We start from the raw sequence: 12,524 nt of genomic DNA, 5'->3' as shown, positions 1-12,524 counted from the left end.
GACCAAAATTTTGAAGCCCCAAAAACCATGTAAATGCAGCATAAAGGTAATCCATAAGACTTCAGTGGTTTAATCAATGTCTTCTGAATCGATCCAATCAGTTTTGGGTGAGAACAGACCAAAATATAATTTATTTTTCACTATAAATCTGGACATCAGTCTCCTTGGCGATCATGATTTCAAGCTTGATTACACTTTCTAGCGCCATCTAGTGCTCTGCACATGCGACAAGCACTAGAAAGTGTAATCAAGTTTGAAATCATGATCATGCCTTGATACTAAAATGGCAAGATGTACAGTGAAAAAGGAGTTATATTTTAGTCTGTTCTCACCTAAAACCAATTGGATCGCTTCAGAAGACATGAACTAAACCACTTAGTCAAATGGATTACTTTTATGCTACCTGTATCTGTTTTTTGGAGCTTTATGGTTTTGGTCACCATTCACTTGCAATATCTGGACCTACAGAGCTGAAATCTTAATTTGTGTTTTGCAAAAGAAGAAAAAAAAAATCATACACATCTGAGATGGGATGAGGGTGAGTAAATGATGAGAGAATTTAAATTTTTGGATAAACTATTCCTATAAGATAATGTCCCCGCGATTAATTTTGAAAACTGAGGTAATTATTTGCGATGTTCCCTGTGATTTAAACATAGTGGGAAGCATTCGTTACATATTTACATTTTATGTTACAATACAATAAGGCAGGGGAGGGTAATGTCAGGCCTCGGGGCCATATAAGGCCCTCGAGACAATTTTACATGGCCTGCGAGGCCATTTGAGAAATAATTTGAAAAGCAAAAAATCCTGTAAAAAATTTTTTTTTAAATTAACTAATGATTTAAAATAATTGTAAATTATTACAATGCAAAATATTGTATAATAGAAAGAACTATCAGTGTTTTTTCTTGGTGCGTGAGCATGTAACACAATGTGTACACTAATTTTAACCCACAATCAGAAATTGCATTGCAAATACAACTTGCATGGCCCGGGAATAATTTTGTAAATACTTGAATGGCCCAACAGGTTAACCCTGCAATTAGGTATTTCTACAATGATATTGGTCACTAAAAGCACATGCTTGTTCGTGACTCTGTATCCAAGCCATTAGGGGGCAGTATAAAGGTTTGGCTGTTTGCCGTGATTGCAGTCAGATAGCTCCTGCTGGTAGATTATGACTGCGTTCCAATTCGCCTACTAATACTATGCCCTAAAAGTGTGTACTCACACTTTTAAGTATGTAGCAAAAAAAAAAAAAAAAAATGTGCAAGGTTTGGAACATACTACAAGGTCATAAAATCGCGCCATGTTACAGAAGCGAACGCTGGCGCTTAGTGACGCACTTCCGGTCATCGTTAAATCGTTAATGTACACAACAGGTTAATCACATCCCATTTCTACATTCCTTCATGAATTCTTTCTTAAGTAATTTATAATATAAAAATTATATAGTTATAAAACTCCATTTACCCTCCCTTTTGATTTATTTTTCCTCAATTCACCTACGCTTCCCTGAAAATGCGTCCTACCATACTGATGAGAGAGAAGCAGCGCACCATCGTAGATCTTTTTTTTATTTTTTATTATTATTATTATTGCTTGAGTGAAAATACAAAGAAGCCACAGTAAATGTAAAACTTAATACATTCCGTCAAAACTAAATAGCAGCACAAACAAAAAATAAGCATAATAAACAGAGGTAAATAGCCAAAGATTAACAGAAAATAAATTAATAATTAAAAATAATAAATAAACAAAAATAAGACCAAAAGAATATTGTACAAGGGGGTTAATCATTAAAGTATATCTCCAAAATTGTACGCAATTTATGGGCTTTTTTATTATGCATACATTTTAAGGATTTGAGGAAGATCGCCAAATCCTTCTGGAAATACAAGAGGATGATTTATCTAGATTTATGTATAAAGTAATTGCCCAAAACCACAATATTATTAAGCAAAAATTCAACATCACCATTGAGAAAAAAGACCCCATATTTTATAGATTTAAAATCAAAGTCAGGTATTACATATTTCAAACTTAACCAAACATGAAGGTCATCCCAGAATATTTTTTGAAAATTTGCACGAGTAAAATAAATGTTCCAATGACTCTATGTCTGCTTCACAGAAGGTGCACTGATTGCAGTCCATATTAAATCTATGTCTGAGGAACTCATTACAAGGACAGATGTCATTAATCATTTTAAACTGAACCTCTTTAGCCTTCGGTAGAAGAGGGAAAGAAACCTTGTTCTAATTTGAACCACTTTCTCCTTACAAAAATGAAAAACAAGAGGTCTCTTTCTGACATGTAAAGGGAAAGTCTGTGCTTAATACCTTATTTTTACAACTCTCCTCGATAAAATTGAAACCAGAAATGATTAAAGTACTCAGTCTTGGTATCACAGGTGAATAACACAATGCACCTATAACCAATTGAGTCAAGCCCACAGGAATAGCTTTTAACGAAGACATATACAATCTCTGAGTACACGTGATATTGTGCTTTCCACAAAAATCATCATAACTGAGAAAATTCCCTTTCCCATCCATAATGTGTACAATAGACCAAACACCTTTATCCAACCAATCATGAAAAAAACACAGATTTTCTATTAATGAGGATACACCTATTATTCCACAAACAGCAACTATGTGGGGAGAAATTGTGTTTGTATAACATCTTCCAATATAATAATACCTGACTATGAAAAGACGATAGTTTGCATTTTAATTTTGAAGGCTCAAAATCACACCTCAAAAGGAAATCAAGGCCCCCAAAAAATGCAAAAATCTTATAAGCAAAACAAGACCAAACCGATTGATAATTTCTAAGAACAGTTTGGAGCCACTTCAATTTGAGAATCCCATTCATGACATCGAAATCAATTATATTCAACCCACCCTCACTGGTTGGCTTCACTAAATCTCACTTTCTTATATAATGGTGTTTGTTTTTCCAAATAAAGTTAAACTGAAGTTGGTTAATATCTTTTATTCACCTGTCAGAGATACTTAAAGAGTAACTGACGGAAGTCTTTCGTGCAGAGAGTGCTCCTGATGTTCACGCATTATGATGCGTGTAGTAATTTTAAGATTACACAAACCAAACTTAACTCTTTTTAAAATGTCCCTATCCTTATTAAAATGAGTTACATTCGCTATGTATTAAATATTCAGCATTACTGGGAAAACAAATTTTACTCGTATGTAAAACAGACATTTACACAAACACATATGTCTATATATACACATACATATATACATATATATAGGCTATCCAGTTGAAGTCAGAAGTTTACATACACCATAGCCGAATACATTTAAACTCAGTTTTTCACAATTCCTGACATTTAATCGTAGAAAAATTCCCTGTCTTAGGTCAGTTAGGATCACTACTTTATTTTAAGAATGTGAAAGGTCAAAATAATACAATTATTTATTTCAGCTTTTATTTCTTTGATCACATTCCCAGTGGGTCAGAAGTTTACCTACACTTTGTTAGTATTTGGTTGCATTGCCTTTAAATTGTTTATTGAGTAGCCTTCCACAAGCTTCTTACAGTAAGTTGCCGGAATTTTGGCCCATTCCTCCAGACAGAACTGGTGTAACGGAGTCAGGTTTGTAGGCCTCCTTGCTCACACATGCTTTTTCAGTTCAGCCCACAAATTTTCTATCGGATTGAGGTCAGGGCTTTGTGATGGCCACACCAGTACCTTGACTTTGTTGTCCTTAAGCCATTTTGCCACAGACTTTGGAGGTATGCTTGGGGTCAATGTCCATATGGAAGACTCATTTGTGACAGAGCTTTAACTTCCTGGCTGATGTCTTGAGATGCTGTTTCAATATATCCACATAATTTTCCTTCATGATGCCATCTATTTTGTGAAGTGCACCAGTCCCTCCTGCAGCAAAGCACCCCACAACATGATGCTGCCACCCCCATGCTTCACGGTTGGGATGGTGTTCTTCAGCTTGCAATCTTCACCCTTTTAACTCCAAACATAACGATGGTCATTATGGCCAAACAGTTCAATATTTGTTTCATAAGACCAGAGGACATTTCTCAAAAAAGTAAGATCTTTGTCCCCATGTGCACTTGCAAACTGTAGTCTGGCTTTTTTATGGCGGTTTTGGAGTAGTAGCTTCTTCATTGCTGAGTAGCCTTTCAGGTTATGTTCATATGGGACTTGTTTACTGTGGATATAGATGCTTTTCTATCTATTTCCTCCATCTTCTCAAGGTCCTTTGCTGTTGTTCTGGGATTGATTTGCACTTTTCACACCAAACTTTGTTCATCTCTAGTAGACAGAATGCACCTCCTTCCTGAGCAGTATGATGGCTGTGTGGTCCCATGGTGTATATACACTTGCGCACTATTGTTTGAACAGATGAACATGGTACCTTCAGGCATTTGGAAATTGCTCCCAAGGATGAACCAGACTTGTGGAGGTCCGTAACATTTTTTTTGAGGTCTTGTCTGCTTTCTTTTGATTTTCCCATGATGTCAAGCAAAGAGCCACTGAGTTTGAAAGTAGGCCTTAAAATATATCCACAGGTACACCTCCAATTGATGCCAATTAGCCTATCAGAATCTAATTGGCTAATTGCCTAAAGGCTTGACATAATTTTCTGGAACTTTCCAAGCTGCTTAAAGGCACAGTTAACGTAGTGTATGTAAACTTCTGACCCACTGGAATTGTGATATAGTCAATTAAAAGTGAAACAATCTGTCTGTAAACAATTGTTGGAAAAATTACTCATGTCATGCACAAAGTAAATGTCCTAAACGACTTGCCAAAACTAAAGTTGCTAATACGAAATCTGTGCAGTGGTTAAAAAATGAGTTTTAATGACTTCAACCTAAGTGTATGTAAACTTCTGACTTCAACTGTATATATATATATATATATATATATATATATATATATATATATATATATATATATATTGCAACATATTACCTTATTGAGAAGCTCGTGGAAGGCTACCCAAAATGTTTGACCCAAGTTAAACAATTTAAAGGCAATGCCACCAATTACTAACAAGGTGTATGTAAACTTCTGACCCACTGGGAATGTGATGAAAGAAATAAAATCTGAAATAAATAATTCTCTCTACTATTATTCTGACATTTCACATTCTTAAAATATTGATCCTAACTGACCTAAGACAGGGAATGTTTTCTACGATTAAATGTCAGGAATTGTGAAAAACTGAGTTTAAATGTATTCAGCTAAGGTCTATGTAAACTTCTGACTTCAGCTGTGTACACACACATTTATACACAGAATTACTTGGATAGGAAGAGTTAAAGTGTTACCTTTTGGCTTATAAAATAATTTAGTAATATATTTCAAATAATATATACATAAAAAAACTTTTGTATAAATCTAGGATTAGAAATGACAAAACAGTAGCATTTAACAAGAAAGAACCACAGACACTTGCATGACACTGTACTGGATCTCTTTATTGTTTTCTAGCCTGGCACCAACACATCTTATTGCCAGCTGAATGCAACAGTCCCCTTCCTGAGACTGTTTCTGGACAGAAAATCTGATCTGTGCCCCATTCTGCGCCTAACCACACCATCCATAGTGAGTCTCATAGCTGCACTTCCCTATGAGGTTGACCATGGATGGTCAAATAGAAGTGGTAATGTTCCTCTACTGGCTGGCCAATGCCGCATCCTATCGGGTTGTTTCCTCTGCTTTCAACATCCCCAATTCAACAGTGCACAAGGTTGTGCACAAGGTCAGTAAAGCTGTCTTTGGCCTCCTGAAAAATATTGTTCAGCTTCCTCAGGGTGAGGCACTAGAGGAAGCGGGTGCAGGGTTTGCCAGGCTGGCAGGCTCTCCTGCTTTCAGTGTGGCAGTCGGAGCAATTGATGGCTGCCAAAAAGTGTCATTCTCCATTGAAGGCCATTCAAAAGCATTTTTAAATCACAAATATTGTATCAAAGTAGATGTTTTGTAAGTAATCGATTGTTTTAGAGGGCTCTTAAAGGCGTAAAATGATCATACATTTTTTCTTGACTGCTGTCTTTTATGCAACAGCTCAGTTTTGCTGTTTGTGATTTTTAGGAGAAAATTCTGTGCCCAGAACTGAACACACACGAGCACAGATGGCAGATTTCAAATCGCATACTTCTGGGGGGTTCCTATGCCAGCTGCGCAACTGCCATTGAGATAAATCAACTTTCTCCAGGCATTAGACCTTCTTGCTTGGTGTACTTTTAACAAACATTTCAGAATTGTGTGATGCTTAAATTACTTGCATTTTTTAATTCAGCATGCAACAAATGTTTTTTAAAATCACTTTATTTCATGTTTCTTCCATTCTCTTTTTTTTCCTCAAATTTTCTTTTACTCCTTACTGGAATCAACTGTTCTCCCAGAATTTATTCTGCCCGGATTCCTCCAAATCTGGCTGCTTGTGCTGAAAGCCATAGAAACAGATTCTAGCCGAAGAATGAGAGAGACGCAGATATACTGTGTGAGGGAATCAGCAGAGATCATTTAAAATAAAGAACAGGAAAAAAAGAGTTAAGATTGGGAAAATGAAAAGAAAACATTCCAGTAACAACTGAATGAACAGGTGAGAAGAGACTTGGAAAGGGATGAAAGAGGACAGAAGGGGAGATAGAGAGATGAAGAAAGAGAGGGATCTCTCTCTCTCTCTCTCTCTCTCTCTCTCTCTCTCTGTCTCTTTCTAAATTCCATCTTCTGCTTTGCATTCAAAGGAAGCATTTTGCATTATACTGGAATCATCAGAATGATGTGGTATTCCGTATGGTAATGCCGGCAAGCCTTTGGGTGACCATGAAAGGTGTTTGAAAGGTATGAAAATGAGTCTGACTTTGCAAGATTATGTCACTCCAGTGTCAAGGAGTTATTAGGCTTTTTGCATTTCTCTTAAACCTAAAATGGACAAACATACAGTGGTGATCTCAGTAACTTGTGGGCTATTAACAAAACTAAAGAACATAAGTTGATAAGATATACAGTAGTTGAGGTAATTTAAATATGCTAATTTCATTCCCTTCCTTTAGCAAGCATATTAGTGGTGCTAGTTAAGGCAAGCATTGCTTATACAGTACTTAAGGGTAAGAATTTGAACAAACCTCTATCCCTAAATGTTAAACTTCAGCATGCATCTTGTGTTGCAGACATGAATGATACCTAAAATCATGCAGCTTGTTGTGAACAGGTGTGATATCATGTGTCCAAACAACTTGACTTATGGTTTTGGCAGATGATAAAACAATGGAAAAAATCCTGTGGATTTATCTCCATTGAGAGGGTGGACAGATTCGCCTGAAGACCAGAATTTCATAGAGACTTGGGGGTGGGCTCTTTTGAATTTTGCAAGTAAGCAAAAACCTAGCAACCACCCAGAACACCCTAGCATTGTTGCAGCGAGTTATGCACAGACAAGCACCAGTCACATTATCTTCTGAAAATGTAAAAATATAGTTTTATTTCAGAATTTCTGCACATGAAATGAAACATGCACTACTGCTCGCACAAGTAAATGTGTGCATATGCATGAGATTTTGAAAGATAACATCAATGTGCAGAAAAACGTGTCAGAATGTTAACAGATGGTGTTAACTGCAGGCACCTATTTGTATGAGTTCTGCAGACTCGTACTTAGTGACTCGGAAACAACTGCTGGTGACACGTATGTGTGTGTTGTCACTGGTATAGTCTGTAGGAAACACAATAAAAGTGGTAGTCTGCATGGCTATTGCAGATGATGATGGATATAGCAAGGTAACCACCATTAAATAAATGTGAATGCTGTCATGTAAACTTATTGGCTATTTGATATACCTATTGGCTATTAAAATAAAAGATGTGCCCTTCGATGTCAAGCCAGCCATTTCATGGGGGTAACTTTCTTTAAAGAAAACAAGTCAATGGTATTTATGTATACTTTGTTGACACTACAGTACCTTTTAGAATATTAGCCTATATTATCTTCTAATTTCTCTTCACAGTTGCAACAAGAAACCGGCCACACCATCAGTGTCTGCTGGGAGATAAGGCTCAGACGTTTGTGTTTTCATGTGATTAGAACCAATACAGCTGGTTCACTTGTACTGCCAGATGATGGTCAAACATTAACTGGGCTTGTAGTTTCAAGGTCTTTAAATCGCCAGAAATGACAGCATGACAGCAGTGCTATGCCATACATGTCACTTGTATACTTAACTCATCATGTCCTTCCTGAGAGACAGACTGTTCTGACATGGAGAACTCTGTGTGTCCTCATGCGGCACTTGGTGTGCATTGTGCATGCTTGCAAACGGCACCGTGAGTGTGTTGACAGAACACTGTATTAACTTAAACATGCTGTTGATTACCGTAGGGAAAAAAAAATTCAACTTAAAAATAATAATATATATATATATATATATATATATATATATATATATATATATATATATATATATATATATATATATATATATATAAATAAAACTTTTACAGTAATGCACTTACTGTGGAAGCTAGTGGGACAAGTGCATTGATTATTCAGTAAACATGTTTATTATTTCATAATTTTCATAATGAAGTTTTCTGAAAAGTCCTTTTGAGATGGGACTACTTTTCCAGGTGGATGAAATTCTGGTTATGTTTTGCCTATGGGGCAATTGCACTGGATGGTTGAAAAGCCTACATTTAAGCTTGTATTTTTGCTAGAGCACTTACATTGATTATTCAGTAAAAAAAAATTATGATTTCATCTGTAAAGTTGTCTAAATCATCCTTTTGATGTGAGACTACTTTTCCAAGTGGATGAAATTCTGGTTATGCATTGCCTATGGGGCAAGTGTACTAGTTGGATGAAAAGCCTAAACTTTAAGCTTGTATTTTTGCTAAAGCAATTACATTGATTATTCTGTAAAAATGTTTATGAATTGATGAATTCAACTGTAAAGTTGCACTTACCTTTCCTTTTGATGTTGGATTACTTTTCCAGCTGGAAGAAATTCTGGTAATGCGTTGCCTATGGGACACGTGTACTGGATGGTTGAAAAGCCTAAAGCCCAAAGTATCCTTCGGTCAGACGCTGAACATTCACGTTGAGGACGCTTGACTTAAATATCATCATCAGAATTACTTGCATGAATTAGTGTGTCCACAAGATAGCAACACTCACATTTAAGCCACTGCTGTCACAAAGAAACGTTAGATGAAGATGTAATCGCTGGTAAATAACAGGAGACAAAGGTAAAAACAACAATAGTCGTAGTGCACATGCGCCAACTGCCTGTGTATGCGCGCACCATCAAATGGAGTATATTTTCACAGGCTCGCGTTCAGCTGTACACAGACACTGAGTGTTCGCATCAAAATCGAAGTATACTTTGAGCTTAAATGTGAAGCTTATACTTTTGCTAAAGCACTTACGTTGATTTTTTGGTAAAAATGTTTATGATTTCATCTGTAAAGTTGTCTAAATCGTCCTTTTGATGTGGGATTATTTTTCCAGGTGGATGAAATTCTGGTTATGCGTTGCCTAAGTAATTCCTGGGGGAGGAGTTTGTACTATGTAAGCAGTGTTTTATAGATAGTTACGTCACATCCCTTTCTGATATCCTGATATTTGATTAAACTTATAATGTTAAGGTTATACTTTGTTAACCTTTATATATATGGTTATCGACAGCATGCCACATTTGCTATCAATAGAGCTCACACTGTAACACTGATGTTGTTTGTTTCTTCTTTCAATTTACCATGTCATTGGCATTATCTTGTGCTATATTTATCCATGTTTCCTACACTTTCCAGAAGTTCTACAATCACTTTTTCGAATGCTCAGCCAGGTGGGTCTCTCTCACTTCTTTTTGTTTTCTACTTGTGGATACAAACATGTGTTTAGGTCCAACATGGAGAACTAAGGTCAGAAGAACCACAGTCTAGTAATCTAACACCAGCCAGCTAAAGTAAGCAGAACAAGTTTGGGTGACAAATACAACCAAATTTAAGAGTGAGACTTCCCGAAGCAAAATAGTTTTCTAACTCTTAAAGGTAACTATTTCATTATTTATGAGATTTTAAGTGAACCTAAAATGGGATATTCAATGAGAAGAAATGTTGAATGGGACTTTTATTTTTTTTATCAGTAATTGATTGGATTGTGAAAGGTGGGCGTTTTATATATCAGAATGAAGCCAAGTGGTTGGAGGGGATGGACTGAAAAATAAAAGGGATTGGTGATGTCAGCTAATAACATGCCCTGATGAATCATGCACAATAAGACCAGGAATGTGTATGAGAAGTAAATATAGAATCAATTTTGATTTCATTTAGACTGTAATGTAGTTCTCACTTATGTTTAATTCATATGTTTAATGTTTAAGATATCTCTTTATAAGTTTCTCCTTATAGTTTGTGTCATCTTGGAAACAGTACATTTCGAGCGAGGATTTGAGAGATGTTTACAAAGCTCGTTGCTCTAATAAATCAGTGGTAAACCACGTTAATTGCTACAATTCTGTCTGTTCTTTACTGTGTCCCAGACAGCTATGGCTTTATGATAAATATGCCCAGTTATGCAGGATTTAGTCATGCCAACACCTTGAACTGAGTGTGCCATCTGTGCAATGGAAATCAGAGAAAATGCAATCAGAAGCAATTACTTTAACCTGCCTGAATGTTTCCACTTCTAAGCCATTGTGACACGTGCAGATGCGTCAGCATTACAAGAAACTAATTAACACCCACTTAATTAATATTCATCCTGTTCCACAAAAAAATCACTGTAAGGGTCTTCCTTCACCACACATTTCATGCAGACACATCTTATAATCCCATTACTCAGTCTCTGTTGCACTCTCAACCAACATGCATTGTAGGACTGACACATAAATCACTAAATCAACTACATAATGTTTTCAGCAATGGGTGTGGTAGGCTTTTGCAGGCCTAATCTCAAGGATTCAAGTGGCTTCCCTACACCCAGCCTAAAACTACAGCACCACGCCAAGACTTTCTGTATAATCACACTGCCCCAGAGGCTTACTCTGTATGACACCACAGGTGTGCATGCTGGTGTAAAATAGTCAGGTGCTGTCAAACTAGTTTTACAATGGGAGAGGCTTGCAGACAAACAGACAAACTTAGCTTGACACTGTAGTTGGGTCACGGGACAAATTCTGATCTAAGTGAGCCTACTTTTCAATTGGTTTCACACACACACACACACACACACCACACACACACACACACACACACGGCTTAATTTAGATAAGGGTTTGTTTGTTTGCTGTATTACATAATAAGAATTATGCAACAGTTCACATCTACCTGTGAAAAAATGGTCTATTAAACACTTTTGAAACTATTGTTCACAATTCAACTTGTTCCTGAAAATTATCATAATATAAAGCTTTGTGGTCACCATTATATAAAAAATTAAACATTCTAGCAATCACACTGTATGCATTACTGTATACATCCTGAAGCACAGTTGTTTATTATCTATTAATCATAAATATTATTTATCATTACACAATTAAAGATTCGTCTTTTTTATAAGCAGCCAAAAATTCGAAATCATGCACTTTCCTGTGATATTTCTAACTGGTACGTGACCATGACTCATGATGACCCTGATGCAATCGGCCAATTACTGCAATCCGTCACTACTTACTAACACAGGCATGTGCAGTAAAACACCTCAACAGGCCAAATAGGTATTAGACACATATTACAGTGTTTCCAGGAATACCATGGTGGTTGGTATGACAGCAGGCCAACCAAATTAGACTCCAATTTTAGGGACTGTGGAGAAACGAGAAAAAAAAAAAGAAGAAAAACACCTGAACAAAGCAACTATCTTTGTTTTTTTAACAAATCTAACCAGCCTATTAACATTAAATGAAATATATATATATATATATATATATATATATATATATATATATATATATATATATATAAAATATATATTTATATTGTAATAAATATATACAAATTGTATTTTATATTACATAACTTATATAAATAATAAATTTACTATATATATATATATATATATATATATATATATATATATATATATATATATATATATATATACACTGTAAATGTATTATTTATATCAGTTAAGTTATGTAATATAACATAGTATAAATATTACTTATATATATTTATTACAATATAAATATATATAATATTATATATATTTATATTGTATATATATATATATATATAGTAAATGTATTATTTATATCAGTTATGTAATATAACATAATATAAATATAATTTATATATATTTATTACAATATAGATAGATAGATAGATAGATAGATAGATAGATAGATTGTGCTTTGCCCCAAATGTAGAAATATAATAACAAGGAAAGTCTCCTGACTTCATAACACTATTACATGAAACATGCCAATTCAGTCTCCAAACTTTATATCAGTATAAATTAGACTAGAGAGACTGGAAAAAACAGGACTTTTGATAAGGTCCCTCCCTCCAGCGCATTAGA

The sequence above is a fragment of the Myxocyprinus asiaticus genome, chromosome 40 (genome assembly GCF_019703515.2).
Source record: "Myxocyprinus asiaticus isolate MX2 ecotype Aquarium Trade chromosome 40, UBuf_Myxa_2, whole genome shotgun sequence".
NCBI lineage: Eukaryota > Metazoa > Chordata > Actinopteri > Cypriniformes > Catostomidae > Myxocyprinus > Myxocyprinus asiaticus.
This window is presented reverse-complemented; position numbering follows the sequence as displayed.